Genomic DNA, 15,349 nt, shown 5'->3' with positions numbered 1-15,349 from the left:
ATTCCTTCTCATGGTTACAGGCAGAATTTTCATTTTATACAGTAAGTTCTTGAACAGATTGTAAACAAAGAAAGCATAAATTAGATTCATTTTAATGCAACATCCTTGAACTCAGCAATCGGCAGTGGCTTAAAAAATCCCACTACACAGGTGAATAGGTGCTATTTTCGTATAATGTGTCACCATCCAGAAAATATACTTCGAGTTTCTTGACATTCCCTAGATTCTCTGATATATTCGTCAACATTCAAGAGCTTTTAGAGTGACTACAGGACATCAGATGGCTCTGTTACTGAACATGAATATTTGATGTATTGAGTCATTTTAGGTCCAGAAAGAAAGGTGGATATTTCCAGGCCACTATCTATCTTTCCTCAAATTGAACATTAATGCTTTTATGTTGTTCACTGGATTCACTACTGGATTTTAAAAACAAGTTGTGTTGCATGTGATCCTTGTACATCAAGACAGCTTCATCTACATCCTTAAGCATAACTTAGATTGCACATGTTTGAGGATGTTTTGCTCTGAATACTGATCTACAGTTCTCCCTTTTGGCAGTGGGATGGCTACGCGCATCCTCTTGTCCACTGCTTTGTGCACAGTTAGTGTGAAGTCTTAGAGTCAAGGAGGGGAGAGTAACATAACAAGATAGTTCAAAAGGGATTACATAAATTCATAGATGACAGGCCTATGAAGAGACACTAAAGAGGACAAGCAAGCATGTACTTTCTAATATTCCTAATTCTGCAATTAAGGATGCTCATGAGGGAAAGGGATGGCAGCATGTCACTAGAGCCACAAATTCCTCTTACATAGGATCTCCTACTTCCATTCCTAGAGTAAAAATTCCAGGCCAGATGTATTATTGATTGGACCCACTAGGTATTTTTCATTGCTCTTAACAAGGAGGGACTCAGATATTGTTCTCAAGTCGTCTTTCCCTCTTAAGCCAGCTACATCCAATTTTTGCCAGTTACTCAGGATTCTGTTGATTTTTGAGCTTGTATTTGTCATCTTACTGAGAGCAGCAGTGTTATTTAACACCTTACCTTTTCACTTCCAGGGTTTTCTATCTTTACTGTGATGCTGTACCATGCCAGAGTTACAGGACCAGGAGAACGATTCAAAACCATGACTTCAGGAGTCAACCAAGATTCCACGCTGCCTTAAGTGAGTCAACAGGGTGTACACGAGCCGGCAATGTACACATGGCCACACATGTGCCCAAGCGACAGAAAAGGCTAACATCATCCTGGTTTGTATAAGAAACAGTGTAACCAGCAGGACTAGGGAGGTGATCATCCCCTTGTACTCGGCAGTGGTGAGGCTATGCTCTGAGTACTGTGCTCAGTTTTGGGCCCTCCACTACAAGAAAGGCACTGAGACACCAATGTACATTCAAAGGAGGGCAACAAAATAATGTAGCAGAGGATAAATCTAGCTATTGAGTAAGCATGTCCTGTGAAAAATACAGCTCAAAGAAAACTCAGAAACAAGACAAAACAAAAATCTTCCTACTACATGGAACAAAGTCCTAATTCCTTTGGACTAAGCTAAGACAACGGGAGCTTCACTGTTTTACCACTGATGTCAACAGGGTGACAGTTTCACCGTAGAGAAAAGTGCAGGACTACAAACTAAAACAGGTCATAAATTCACAACCACTAACTGATGTCAGTAGTTCCACAGTGAAGCCTATTGTTTTAGAAATGTAATTGATGAAGTAGCACGTTTTCCTAACATAGTTTTCTGTTAGCAATTTGCTGTTTTCAATGTACAAAAATACGTAAAGTTATCTCAGTTGGGATTCTTCAGGCCCAAGGTACTGTATCAGTATCCTGTGTAATTAGTGTGAAGAAGCATACTCAAAGCAATTCATCCACAAATACATGGCTAAATTATGGGGATTGGATATGACATCAACAGTCTATTTGAACAGATGAGAATTAAAGAGCTAGTGACAGTGTGAAGAGCACAGAAAGAAAGGTGACTGCACATCTCTTTCTAAATATACAGATCTATCTTAAGTACAAATATTGTGAAATATTTGGCATGTAAAAGATTTTTACCAAAGGCTGAAGCTATTATGGGAAGTGACATTTTAATTTTGGTCATACTGGGATAAGTACATGCTTAAGTTACAGGCTAGATAGTAGAATACAAAGGTAAGTTGAGCAAACAGAGAAACAGAATATATGCCTTGCTTTCCAGACCTAAATTGTTTTTGTATTACAGTATATCCTGGTACAATCAGTTCTCAGTGGACTTAGTAGCCCCAAAACCATACTGCTTGGGCATGCAGTACCAGCTCAGACTGAGAAATAACCTGAACATGCTCCTCATCTAACTAGACTTGATCTAGAATAAGGAATGAAGACCTAATACACAGTTTTCTCACTCCAAACTCACCTTGGTTTGCAGAGGTCTGATTGAATAGTTCTGTACCTGTGATATGGATTACCAACAACCTAGGTAACCCATCCCCCATCCAAGGATACTGAATGTTTGTTATTTTGTTAACTGTACAGAACTTGAGCTCTAGGCAGATACTTTTTCAAAAGTGATATGTAGGTTTCTCAGAGGAAGGGATCATTAAAAAAGCCATCTCTTTCTGAGTTTTAATAAGCTGCTATTAACCCTGGCAGAATTATACACAGATCACTGCATTTTGAATGTGTATTAGCAGAGTTGGATATGATTGCTCTGTATTTAACATCAAATGAATAGCAGTATAAACACAGGGTTGGATGACAGCTGGTAGATGGGTAACATTCAAACACTATCAACAATGGTTTTATTTTTTTCTTGTGACCTTTGTCATAGTTTCTACTCCTTTGAATGCTCTGCCATGAACTGCATATCAGAGGGTGGAGATCAAAGTGATTTAGGACCAAGTTCACAACTACAGTAAGAGCATTTCCAAGGCACAATGCATTTTTCCAGATATTAATTTGACCATTTACATCTTCAATATTTATTATTTTCTTCTCCTTTCAATATTTGCCACTACTCATGATTTTTCTTCCAGACACTATACTGTGTATGAAACACATTTTTGACAGAAGCATACGTACTTGCTGAAAAAGGAACCGCACTGTAATAAACACTCACTTTCATGTACACAAAATGTTCACAGAACACAGAAGATCTGAGACAGGTAGAGAGCAAGAGGGAAAAAATTGCAAGAAATACAGTGTAAAAGAGAAGCAGATAGATATTATTTTATGAAACTGCAAGATGTAGTTTCCCACGCTTTTTTAGGGATTGGTGGTCTCTGGAACATATGATGCCAGATCCTGTGCAGACACATGGTCCTGAACAACCTCTTGGCAAAAGACTTCATCAATAGGTACTCTGGTAAGTACTCTGAAAAGCCTTGCTATGTCTATTTGTACCACTGGAGACTCCATGCCCTAATCAAGCCATGACAATAGAAAAATAAAACCTAGGAAAAACCCCCAAAGATTTATTTTTACCCTCTTTTATGAAGTAGCTGAATGGACTAGCACTCTGTAAACACCCTAGAATATGTGAACCTACACACACCTTTAAGTAACTGCAGTAAATAAACTGGCAGGTAAATTTCATTTATTTTCTGCTAAAATATAGTCAGTTTATCACTAAACACTTCAATCTTACTTACAGAATACTATCATGTTTTTTATACCTCGAACTTTTTCAAGAATGTGTGGTTTGATTGGAATTGGTTGTCACTGTTTCTGTTTCCTTAGCTGACAAAAACACAGATGCATCTCACACAAAATTCAGGCTGGGAAATTGTAAGTCGGTATCCATAAGGAATAATATGTGAAGCTGTTTGCAAATCTTTACTCCTAGTGCAATTTAATCTTAGTTAATAGGAAATGAAGGATCCTGAACTGCACAAGTTCTAACAAAGCATTTACCTTTTTCAAAAAAATCACTGACACTCCTGAAAAGATATTCAATGTATTCTTTCAGAGTCCAACTTCCAAGCTCTAAACGGCAAGACAAACAGCACTTGAACAAAGTTTAGTGCTGCCCAATAGAGGGCAATGGTACACAATTCACATAAAGTTAATAACCTATAGGCTCTCACTGACAAGGACTACTTCAATAGAGAAAATGCAGTAGAGTTGAAGGAGATCACCAGACACCAACCAAGGTACTTACCAGCTAGCCCTCATTTACACTGTAACAGAAGTGAAACTTGAGTGCTATAAAACTGAGCTAAATAAAAAGAGATAGGAGGTGTTAACAGCATACTATTTTATTCCCACCACATACTAGCTAAGTATTCCTGACCTCCATACCATGGCATGGATAGATGTTATCTCACTTGACAAATGGAAGAAAATATGACAATGAAAAAAAATCACATGAATTGCCCATGGCTGTTTAGACAACAGACTCCAATGCAGACATACCTGGCTCTTCCCTTCACCTATAATTCACTATTTACAGTAGCAGCGCATGCTTAACAACTAGTACAATTACATTCTTACAGTCCAAGAATAAATATCAAGGTGCAGCAATTGGACAGATCAACATGATAGGAAATGCATTACAACAAAGGTGGGATGACAGAAGGACCAGCACAACTGAAAAGCGCTATAAAGAAAGGGAAGAAAATTGCTCACCCGAATCAGAAGATCCCATGTTTGGAGGAGAAAGTTTCACCAAGGAGGGATCTCCAAAAAGAGATCCTTCCCCAGTCAGCCCTTCAATGAGGTCTAAGAGAGGTGCAGCCAGGCTCCACCCCTTCTGGTCACACTGAAGCTGAATTGCCTTCACCTGTGCTCCTAGGGCTGACTGGGTCCTTTCCCCAGGTGCTCAATCAGTGGTTCAGGCTGTGACTCAACAGTTCCCATATACAAGGAAACTACAAATCAATTGAAGAAACAATCTAAGAACTGCATTGCAGTCTTCAGCACTTAAAGAGTACGTATAAACAGGAGGGAAATCAATTTTTCACATGGGTAGATAGTGATGGAACAAGCAGGAATGGTTTTAAACTAAAAGAGGAGAGATTTAGATTAGATGTCAGGGGAAAATTATTCACTCAGATGGTGATGAGGTGCTGGCACAGGTTTCCTAGAGAAGTAGTGGATGCTCCTTCTGGAGGTTTTTATAGCCAGGGTGGATGGGGCCCTAAGCAGTCTGATCTAATGCTTAATTTAGTGGATGGCAACAGCAGGAGTTAAAGATCCAGATGATCTTTAATGTCACTTCCAAATGAAAGCATTCTATGGTTTTAATTTATATACATTATTTTTCCCCGTGAAATGACATTGAAGAACAGCTTCTGTCAGGGCTCAGATGAAAGGGATTAATTAACTTCTGGGGGAAATAAACTTTAATATCTTGGTTTTCCATCTGTAAAGCCCCAAGTCCTGCACCAATGACTTCGATTTTCGCAGTGTATTTTTTTGAGGGAGATGGAACAGTAAAGAAAACATGAAGCTCCACACCTCCCTCATTACTGCTTTAGCATTCAATATTTTCCCTTTCTGTTCACTGTTCTAAGAAAAAGAGGAATTTGGAAAAGTAAATAATCTGCAAAAGCTGGCAGTTTTGATTTGATTTTGCAGATAAGCCTCATCTGAAAGGGTATAAAAGCATTGGTACAGCAAGTACTATTTTACTGGGCACAATGCCCACATTCAGTGTGGTTAAAGCAATGGAGAAATTACTCAGGAAAGAGAAATACACATGTACAATTCCATGATGTGTTCCCATGCAGTATAAGGACTTTGAATTCTACATCTGTAGGATATCAAGACTGAGAATGGAAAATATCCATGGCATGGTTGGACTACTGTAAAGCGGAAAATATGAGAAGCTAGGAGTTTTGTTTTCTGTTAATCATCTAACAAGCCCATTAGTCATGCAGTGCTTCTAAGCTAGGTTAATCGGTGAAGTAGTAAGAACAACAACATTAAGATGGAATGAAGCATTTTTCAAGAGTGAAATATTCCTTGTCCTATTTTAAACTGTTCAAAATACGGAGCAATTCTTGGTCTTTGATACTCCATGTTTAACAGCTATGTACTTGAATTCACAATAATTTGGACAGAGTAAATAAATCTTCTTAAAAATTTAGTAGTTTGAGGATGCTGTAATCTGGATGTACTAATGTGGCAACTGTTACTTCCAAGCCTGGTGTTAATACTTAGTAAAAAGACTTTCCAACCTATTGTACACCTTTCATAAATACTGCAAAATACAGACTGAGTATGTCAATCTGCTCCCTTAACAATCTTTTGTCCATGACTAGTAACAGATAAAGGAAAAAAATGAAGAAATGCGGAGTGAATCAAACTTACAACTTTTCCTCAAAACAATTACACACCTGATGCACAAACATTACTGTAATATTTTGTATTTCACAGTCGTCAAATTGGTATAATACATTAACACTTCCTCAACTGTGATGTGTTATAGTTTTGAAGTTCACACTTGCCTAAATTAATCACATGGTTTTCATTCTCATGTAATGAGGTTATTTATTGACAACGAGAGTCAATAATAGAACTTTTGAAAGATAAGGTCACAACTCATCTTGATGATGCAGTAACAAAGAAATGGTATTTCTAATACAGTTCTTTTGCATTAACTTAAAAAAAAGGAATAACTGATTGATTATGTGTTCTGTACATTTCAGCCATGAAGTACTCCAATTAACTTGTCAGTTAATTGTTATAGCCTTTAACTCGTTATTTTAGACTTCCCAGTTAACGTTACATCCTGAATAAAAAGGTGAGATGACAGTTACTGGAAAACGCTGATCTATGTGGTTTTGTAACTTATAAGTTATTTGGATCACTAAAAAATATCCAAACACTGGAAACGTCAAAAAGCAGACCACTGACATCATCAGTACAATTTTACAAAAACTCATTTAAGATGGTTGCCAAGGATTTGCACCACTAAATGCAGGAACTGGTTCCCTAATGAGATTGAAAGAAAAATCCTACATAAGAAATCTAATTGATATTTTTCTTACAGTGATGATAGTGCTGAATCTTCTTCAAGTTTGGCTTTAGCTTCTGAAAGAAGAGTTTCCATTATCTTATGGGGATAGCTTTGGTAGTAGACAAGGGCATCTCTTTTCTACTTAAAATAGACACAAACAAAATCTACAATTCTTAAGTTTCTTTGATAATGAAAACACCAAGTGGAAAACAAGTTCAGAGACCTTTAGTTCCAAAAATTGGGGTCAGCATCTCATTTTTTGATTCTGAAAAACAAATAAATATACCAAACTGAGTCTGTGTAATTACACAAATACCTTAAGAAGAAATCAGTGAAGAATATATATACTCTCCACAAGAAGAATGTAAATTTATAGAAATTAATCTCTTTGGAGGCCAAATATGAAACTTACTTCCCATGTACAGTCAACCCCAAACTCTTACTTTAAAGGAAAATTCATTGTTCTGAGGACAAACCTTTAACAGATCTGCTCACTTGAGGAAAGATACCACTGAATATAGATTCAGCTCCCTGAGAACCATCTACAATCACTTTCAACCGTTAACTTATTTCAGTCTTCCCTATTAATATCACATAATGCATAAGAAGGGTGAATTGATGGCTCCTTTGAATTGATGGGTGAAAAATGCCGGTCTATGTTTGTGGTTTTGCAGAAAGTAACCTCCATGTCAAAAGTCCTTTAGCCCAATATTGCATTGTGAATTCTAAAAATAACCTAACCTCTATTTTTACAGTCTTGGATAAGGTAAGTCACTAAATTCATGTTCAAATAAAAATGACTTTTCAAAAGTGTTGAGGACCAAAAACAATAGCATATATAAATGCTCACCATATCTCAAAATCAGCCTCTTTGCATGGTTTCAGGCTTGCATTTCAGACATCTTGATTTTAAATGCTTTCTGAAAACAGTCTTGCCAAAGTCAGGGACAATCTTAAATAGAAGCTTAGAGGCATGCTGTTTTTGCCAGCTTTTTGCATAGCTGCTTTCTAGAAAATGCTGCTTTCCCAGCAAAAGTATTTTCAGAAGTAGATATGCTGTAGGATTTAATATTATTTAAGATTCAACTGTAGGTCTCCCTATAATGAATGCATGCAGTTTCCATTGACATTCAAAGGAGCTATGCGCATACTAAAGGGGAAGTCTTTTTTGGCAAGTGACACTACCACACAGCATTGCAATCCACTGAGTACAGAGACAAATCCTGGTTTCAACTTTTGCACTAGCAAAGCTCCCATTAGCTGACACTCCTCCTTTCCCTGAACCAATCACGTATATATTTGTTCTGATTTAAATATGTTCCTGTGCAGGAAGGGCAGCAGAGGATAATTTATTTTCACATAAAAAGATGAGCAGTTACAATGATTAATGTGAACATAATTTTCATAATACTGGCATACTAAAAAGAGAAAGATGTGGGACATGTTATGTAATGTGTACTTACTGAAATATGCTGCATGTTCCTGAAAGGAGGTTTAATCCTGCTATCTCCAAAGTGAACAGGACCTTTGCCTCTGGTGATTTAAAGCAGCTGAGGTCCCCACAAATTAATTTCCACTGATTTATTCTAATTTACAGTAAAATAATCCTGAGAGTACTGTATCAAGAACAGGTTAAGGACGAAAAAAACCTACACACAATAGCAGTGTCCACTGCGTGACATAACCTCTATTCCTGCTCTGTAAAGAATAATGTCATCCTTGTGACACTTAGGCCTAACACTTGCTGATAGCAACAAGTATGAGAGCTGCATTGCCCAAAAGAACTGAGGGTAAAGCAACATTAAAACAGTTGTCCTCAGTCATGCCTGCAAATTCCTCCAGACTTTGAGACATTAATCTGAATCACTTATAAAAAGCAACTCTACCCAGAATAAGTGTCTTGGAAAGAAATCACTGTTACCTAAGATGACACCTCTTGGAACTATGATGAAGTTTCCAGGACAGACTCATCGTAATTCAAGGGATTATAACATGCCCATAGCATTTTTTTTCCACAGAGCAGCAGGAATATAACAGTTTCTCAACTTTTTTTGTAAACTCGGACTTAGTGCCTGGTCATATGTACTCCTGCATATGTCTGCATGAAGAAATTTTAATTTACATTTTTAGTTCAGCTAAATCACTGGGATCTGCTTTTCAAACTGTATTACAGACTACACAGTGACTTAGGAAGGGATTTCAAGTCTTCTGAGTCTCCTACTGCAGGTTACAACTCAAGTAAAGAGAGCAGCCTTTATTGGGGTGATGTTCTTCAGCCTCCTGCTGTCATGGCAGTGTGAAGAGAAAGAAGCCTCAATGCTGCAGCTCCAGCAGCATAAATAGAATAAAAACTTCCATTTACTGATACATTAGTGAGACAAATTGTTCTGGCAAAATACATACCAATACAAATGAAATTTATATTTAACCTGTGTATTTGTGATATGGCATACCATGTGATTGTGAAACCACAAAACTGGATCACAGTACAGTACAGTCAAGACTGTACTACGATCCAGTCTCCACATTTCTAGTGCTGAGAAGAACTCTGACAGATTTACTATGAGAGAGATGCAAGAGATTTTCTGCTAGCAAAAAACAACATTGTTTCTTTCCATTAAGAAACTTATCCAAATGCTTTTTCGGTTAGTGTTTACAGTAAAGTGAATGTTGATCCATTCTGGAGCCTTGTAAAAGTAGTAATTAGAAGTTCTGTGGGATTATGAAGAGCCAGCAGCATGCTCTTGCAGACCAGAAGGCCAGTGGTATCCTGGGCTCCATCAGAAGAGGGGTGGCCAGCAGGGACAGTGATGGCCATCGTCCCTTTCTACTGTGCACTTATAAGACCCCATCTGGAGTACTGTGTCCAAGTCTGGGATTCCCAGTACAGGGAAGATGAAGGACCATGATCCAAGGGCTGGAGCACCTCTCCTATGAATACAGGCTGAAGGAACTGGGCTCATTCAGCCTGGAAAAGGCTGCAGGGAGACCTCATTGTAGCCTTCCAATATTTAAAGGGAATTTATGAACACAAGAGAAAGCAACTTTTTACAAGGGTAGGTAGTGATAGGACAAGGGGGAACAGCTTAAAACTAAAGGGGAGATATAGATTAGATATTGGGGGAAGTTTTTTGAGAGTGGTGAGGTGCTGACACAGGCTGCCCAAAGAGGTTGTGGATGCCCCATCCCTGAGGTGCTTAAGGCCAAGTTGGATGGGGCCATGGGCAATCTGATCTAGTACTAGATTTAGCAGCAGGCAGCCCAGCCTGTGACTGATGATCCTTGAGGTGCCTTCCAACCCAAGCCATTTTATGATGACTTTCTATGATTATATTCTTTGTGAAGACAAAGGAATCTATCCACAACATATGATAACAAAGAAAATCCTGATTTGGAGGACAATTACCACTGGAAACAGTTTGTAATTATAGAAGAGGAACAATGTTCAGCTGGCTTAAGAAAAACTATATGAACATATATACCAGTAAGTTTACATCCCAATAAATTTACCACTTTGGAGGACAGAGTTAGAACAAGTGATAAATGAACTTTGAGATTCTAAAGGAATATTGACATTGGTTATGAAACCAAACTTCCACTGAAGTCCTATGTGTAAGTCCAAGGCAAGATGAACTGGACAGGGGACCAAGCAATGCAGAAGCAAATTGAAATAATACTGAGACATGGTTTTAGCAAAACTGTGCATAAGAAGAGAAAAATTCAGATTTAAGACTACTGATGTTTCATATAACTAGATTTCCCGCAGTTGTTTTGTATTTTCTTTATCCTAAGGTTTTTCAACGTGGCTTTTTTTTTTTTTTTTTATCTGTATCATCTATTTTCATTTGTTTATTTTATATGTTATGGGAAACAATTGTTTTATACTTTTGTTTCAGGAAAAAAGTGTTTAAAATAACTGAAACATGCCAGAAATAAAACAGTTTCTGTGCTAACCTTCCAGAGTGGTTCTTGACTGATGGTAACCATAAAGTATTAGTATCGGCCACAGAAATGTTTTGTCACAGCGGGGCTACCTATGGCTGCCAGCCAGACTGCTTGTTTTTGAAGTAAATGCAAACGTTGATAACTGTTCTCTTTCTTTAGGTTGGAAAAAAAAAGCACAAAAGCAAGCTTTTCCACCTTATTTGTACTGTTGTTTTTTTTTTATTATACAACAGTGTTTTCCTGCCAACTTCTTCCTCAGAAAATATTTGGCCACCTGATTGTTGTATTTTTTTCCTCCCCTCTCTGTTTGACAATTTCCTGCCAACACGGTTCTTGTGAGTGCATGTCACAGTGTTCCTACTCAACCATAATTCCAACCTTTTGGCCTTTACACTTTCTGCCTTTATTTTCAGGTTGGCAGTTGTTTATTTTAAAATCTTTTCACCACGAAAGGCTATAAAAGCCATACTTAATAAACACAGGCCTGATATTGCTCATGCAATATCAAATACTTTTCTAAGTGCTCAAATTTGTTTCTAGCTCTGGAAGCTTTGGTTTTGCCCTGTGAACTTCCTTTCTGCTGAAGCAGTCTAGAACTTGTGCTGCAGCTTGCTTGGAACAGTAAGCCCATAAAAATCCAAGCATGCAGAAAATTAAGCAGGTGTTCATTGGCAGGCTTACTTTTGTTTAAACCATGAATTACTCTCTTAACTGATTATTCTCAGCTTTGTATACCAGTGTTTACCATTTTAAGGTTGATTTTTAAATGGTGGAATTTTATTCTGTTTATTTTTAAGGTTTCACACAGTCTTAACTTAAAAACAAGCATATGAACTATAAAACAAGCACAAAAAACCCACACTGCTCATAACAGAAGACTTGTTGGCTGGATATATTAACTTCAAACTACTAAGTTTTATAGTAGTTAGTCAGTTTCATAAGCATCATGATTGAGTTCAGAACGTCAAAAAACTTTTAAAGATGTTCTCAGATAAGTGCTGTCAAAAACAAGCTAAGGAAAGTTAACCAGGGATGCAGAAGAAATGCTAGGTCTGAATACTTCTATGTCTGAGTCTGTACTAGCTTTGCTGATCACAATGGTACACCTATTACACATGCAGTAGCCAAGCCCAACTCACATTGATCCCTCCATGAACAAAAGCTGCTCTCAGCTAACTTTTCTGAAGGTTCCTCCGATTCACAGTAGCTTAAGTGACACAGAAGCCACAGCCAAATTTTTGTCATCTGATGGCATTTCAGTGACTGCCTCCAAACTTCTAAGATATTTGCATAATGAGCACCACCAGCATCACTGAACATAACTGACAAACTTGTATCTGTCTTTACAGATAGAAAAGAATTAAAAGTACATTCTTCATATCCATTCTTTTTTTTTTTCTACAAGTCAGGTCTGAGAAAGAGCAGTAAACCAGGGCCAGAGCAGCAATGCTGTTAAGAGAACAGGTTTTAATCTCAAGTTGCAAATTATTCTCTGTAATTGCTAACTCCTGCATACAGAAGAATCCCATCTTTCCTCCGACAGTGAGTTTCTACTCACAGGAAACTGAGCAAATGAACTGAAATGCATGTCAGAAAAAGGTTTGTATGTACCTTATCCCAGAGCAGTTAAAAGCACACGTTAAGTATAAATCACTGACCAGACAATAGCTGGAAATACTAGGAAAATAAGCATGAAACTAATCACATGGATGTGTAGATCAAGTACAGCCAATGGAACTCATAAGAAATCAGGCATACACTGAGGTTTGAGTTGGATCAGCATTTTAAAATACTTCAAAAACATGCTATATAGTTAATGATGGGAAAAAACATTTTACTCTTAAATTTCCATCTTTAATTTCACCTTCAAATAAAACCCCAAACCTTAAGATAGTCTGGAGTTTGATATCTGGCACACCTTAGCAAACAGAAGCAGTTTACTGTCTTGGCAGAATGGTAGTTTTTGAGACTTTGAACTTCTTTTTCTTTCAGAATGGAAATGTAATAAAATACAAGAAATATGCAGTCAAACTATTATTGCTTTCTTTTAAAGGTACAGTACCAGTATCAAAAGTTCACAAAAAAAAAAAAACAACAGATATTTGAATTTTGTAAGGAAGGCAGCTAAGTAGATTCAATGAATATGGAGATAAGAAGCTACAGTTGAATGATGTATGAAAAGGACTAATTTCCAAACAAATACCAACCTGTCAAAGACACATACAAATATTCTACTTGCCATGCAACAATTAAGAATTAAGGCTTCACCCTTGAAGAGATTCTCACCTAGGCATAGTGTCACAAGCACATACTATATCAAACCGTAATCTTGTAAGCAGTAAGAAGACTTGCATGCTTTTGATGAAAGGAAAAAATAACACAAGCTTTACAGTGCAGTAGACTACCCACAGAAATGAATGAGTTTTCAAGTAGTGATCATCAGAAAATGCATGTACTAAATTAAAGCTTTCTGGACAGCTGCTGGCTTTCATTATGTCTTTGACAGCACAGGCCTGTGCTTGTGGCCTTATCTCTTGGGATTAAATAAGGCTCTCAGCTTTCTGTGGTTTTCCCCCCTCCTTCCCCCCCCCAAAAAAAACCCCACAAAACTGTCTTATACTCTCAAAGACTGGAAGTAAAGTATGAAAGTGTGAAAAAAGAGATACATCTTGAGAAGTCCCCTCAAATCTGTTATTCCTGCAGGTAAACTGGAAACATCTTAGCAGTAACACAGCATCCCAGGGGTTGCTGAGGCAACTGCACCACACTCAGTGAAAGGTAATGGCAATGTCATGCCTTCAAGAAGAAAGGAAGTTCTACTCTATCGCTACCCATGCATGAAAAATATTTTTAATATGCACATCTTCAGTGGAGAATGGTTCTATGGCATGGGGAAAACACAGCTGAAGAAATGCTCTTTGCTTCTTGTACCTACCACTATGAATTATTTTCCTTGAGCCAAATATAGACCACAGTCCCCAGTGACTTATAACCACAAAGCCATGCATTTCAATGAGGGGAAGTATTTAGCAAGTGGCAACCTAGGATGATGAAGGCAGCTGATGATCAAGGAAAATATTTACCTTTTTTCTTCCTGTTATTCATTTTATTTTATAGACAAGACTATTAAAACAGGAGGGCTTGGGGCTTTTTTAAGGTTTCTATGTGAATTATTTCTAGATGTTCCAGAGGTAGATCCTTCAAAATAAATGATTTTCTTTAAACAAACCTGAGGATAACCATGAGAACATTAAAGACCTCAGGAAAATGATAGACTTTGGATCTTAAACAGAAAGGCAATTTTTTTTTGACCAATATTTTGAAAAATTTTTCAAATACATTCTACACTGTTGAATAGTTTATAACAATGCCTCAAAAGTACTTATCTCTTGGCAATTCGGTCAATGAATCCATAGGAGAACTACCAACCCAGTGTAGTTGCAAACTACTTTATTATATACATAAGTAAAGTTTACAGAAATTACATATCTAGTTTGTAATTATTAATTATTCAATTGTTTCTTACTGATAAATAATAATTCAACACTAAAATTCAGACATAGAATTGACTGAAAATCCTTCACAGATTTTTTCAGTAGGAAAATGGCTTTGGATGAAATAGAGGTTTTCACTAAGAAACAACGAAAAAAAGGTTTTTATGAAGACATACGCATAAAAACAGTTAGTGAGGAAAAAGGGAAATGGAAATATTTTCATTTCTCTCTTCCAAGAGTTATTTTCTTAAGGTTAAAAAAACCACAAGTACTTCATTTTTTGAGTCATAAAAATGATGCTTTTTTTCCTCCTTATGCAAACCTTAATACGCATTTAGGATTTTCTCCCCATGGTGAAGACAGGAGACCATGTACTACCTCTGTCAATATGCAACAACCATTTCATAAAAAATTTCAACAAAAATAAGATTTATCATATTTTGAGTGGGAGATTTAGGTTACCTCAACTTCTGAATTTAAGTAAAAGTAGGATTATAGGTGTATTGTCTTCAGTATTAGTTTGTTATAAAGATGTAAGAAACCTCCCTACAGTTGTCATTCACTTAGATCATACTAACATTGTGAGAAAGAAGTCCATGAAAAAAAAGTCTGAGGTTTCTCCTGAAGGTGAGATAAAGGCAGAAGATTATTCAATGCTGTAATACTATAATGTGATAGGAAATAATGTGATTAGAAAGAATGTGATTGAAAGTACAATAGTGGATTCTGGCTCCACCCCTTCTGGTCAGTCAGGTACATTGCATGCACCTGAGCTCCCCTGAGTTGGCCCTGCCTTCCCACCAGGTGCTCAATTACTGCTTCAGGCTGTGACTTACCATTTCAACTAAAGGAAAAGCAGAAGGAAGGAAAATGCTTACTTGATCAAACTAAAATGAGGCAGTGGAAGAAGATAGGTAAATGTTGACCTTGTTCACAGGTTGAACACTCCAGTT

At 37.2% G+C, this 15,349-nt stretch overlaps 1 long non-coding RNA gene across 1 annotated transcript in view; it reads right to left on the bottom strand.

Moving 5' to 3' along the window:
- LOC116231244 (uncharacterized) overlaps nucleotides 1-15,349 on the bottom strand; it is a 62,237-nt gene that overhangs the window by 10,579 nt on the left and 36,309 nt on the right. The gene's annotated exons all lie outside the window — the stretch shown is intronic.

The sequence above is a fragment of the Phasianus colchicus genome, chromosome 4 (assembly GCF_987193195.1).
Source record: "Phasianus colchicus chromosome 4, bPhaCol1.hap1.1, whole genome shotgun sequence".
Taxonomy (NCBI): Eukaryota; Metazoa; Chordata; class Aves; order Galliformes; family Phasianidae; genus Phasianus; species Phasianus colchicus.
Note: the sequence above shows the minus strand (reverse complement) of the source record. Positions and strands in the feature narration are given on the sequence as shown.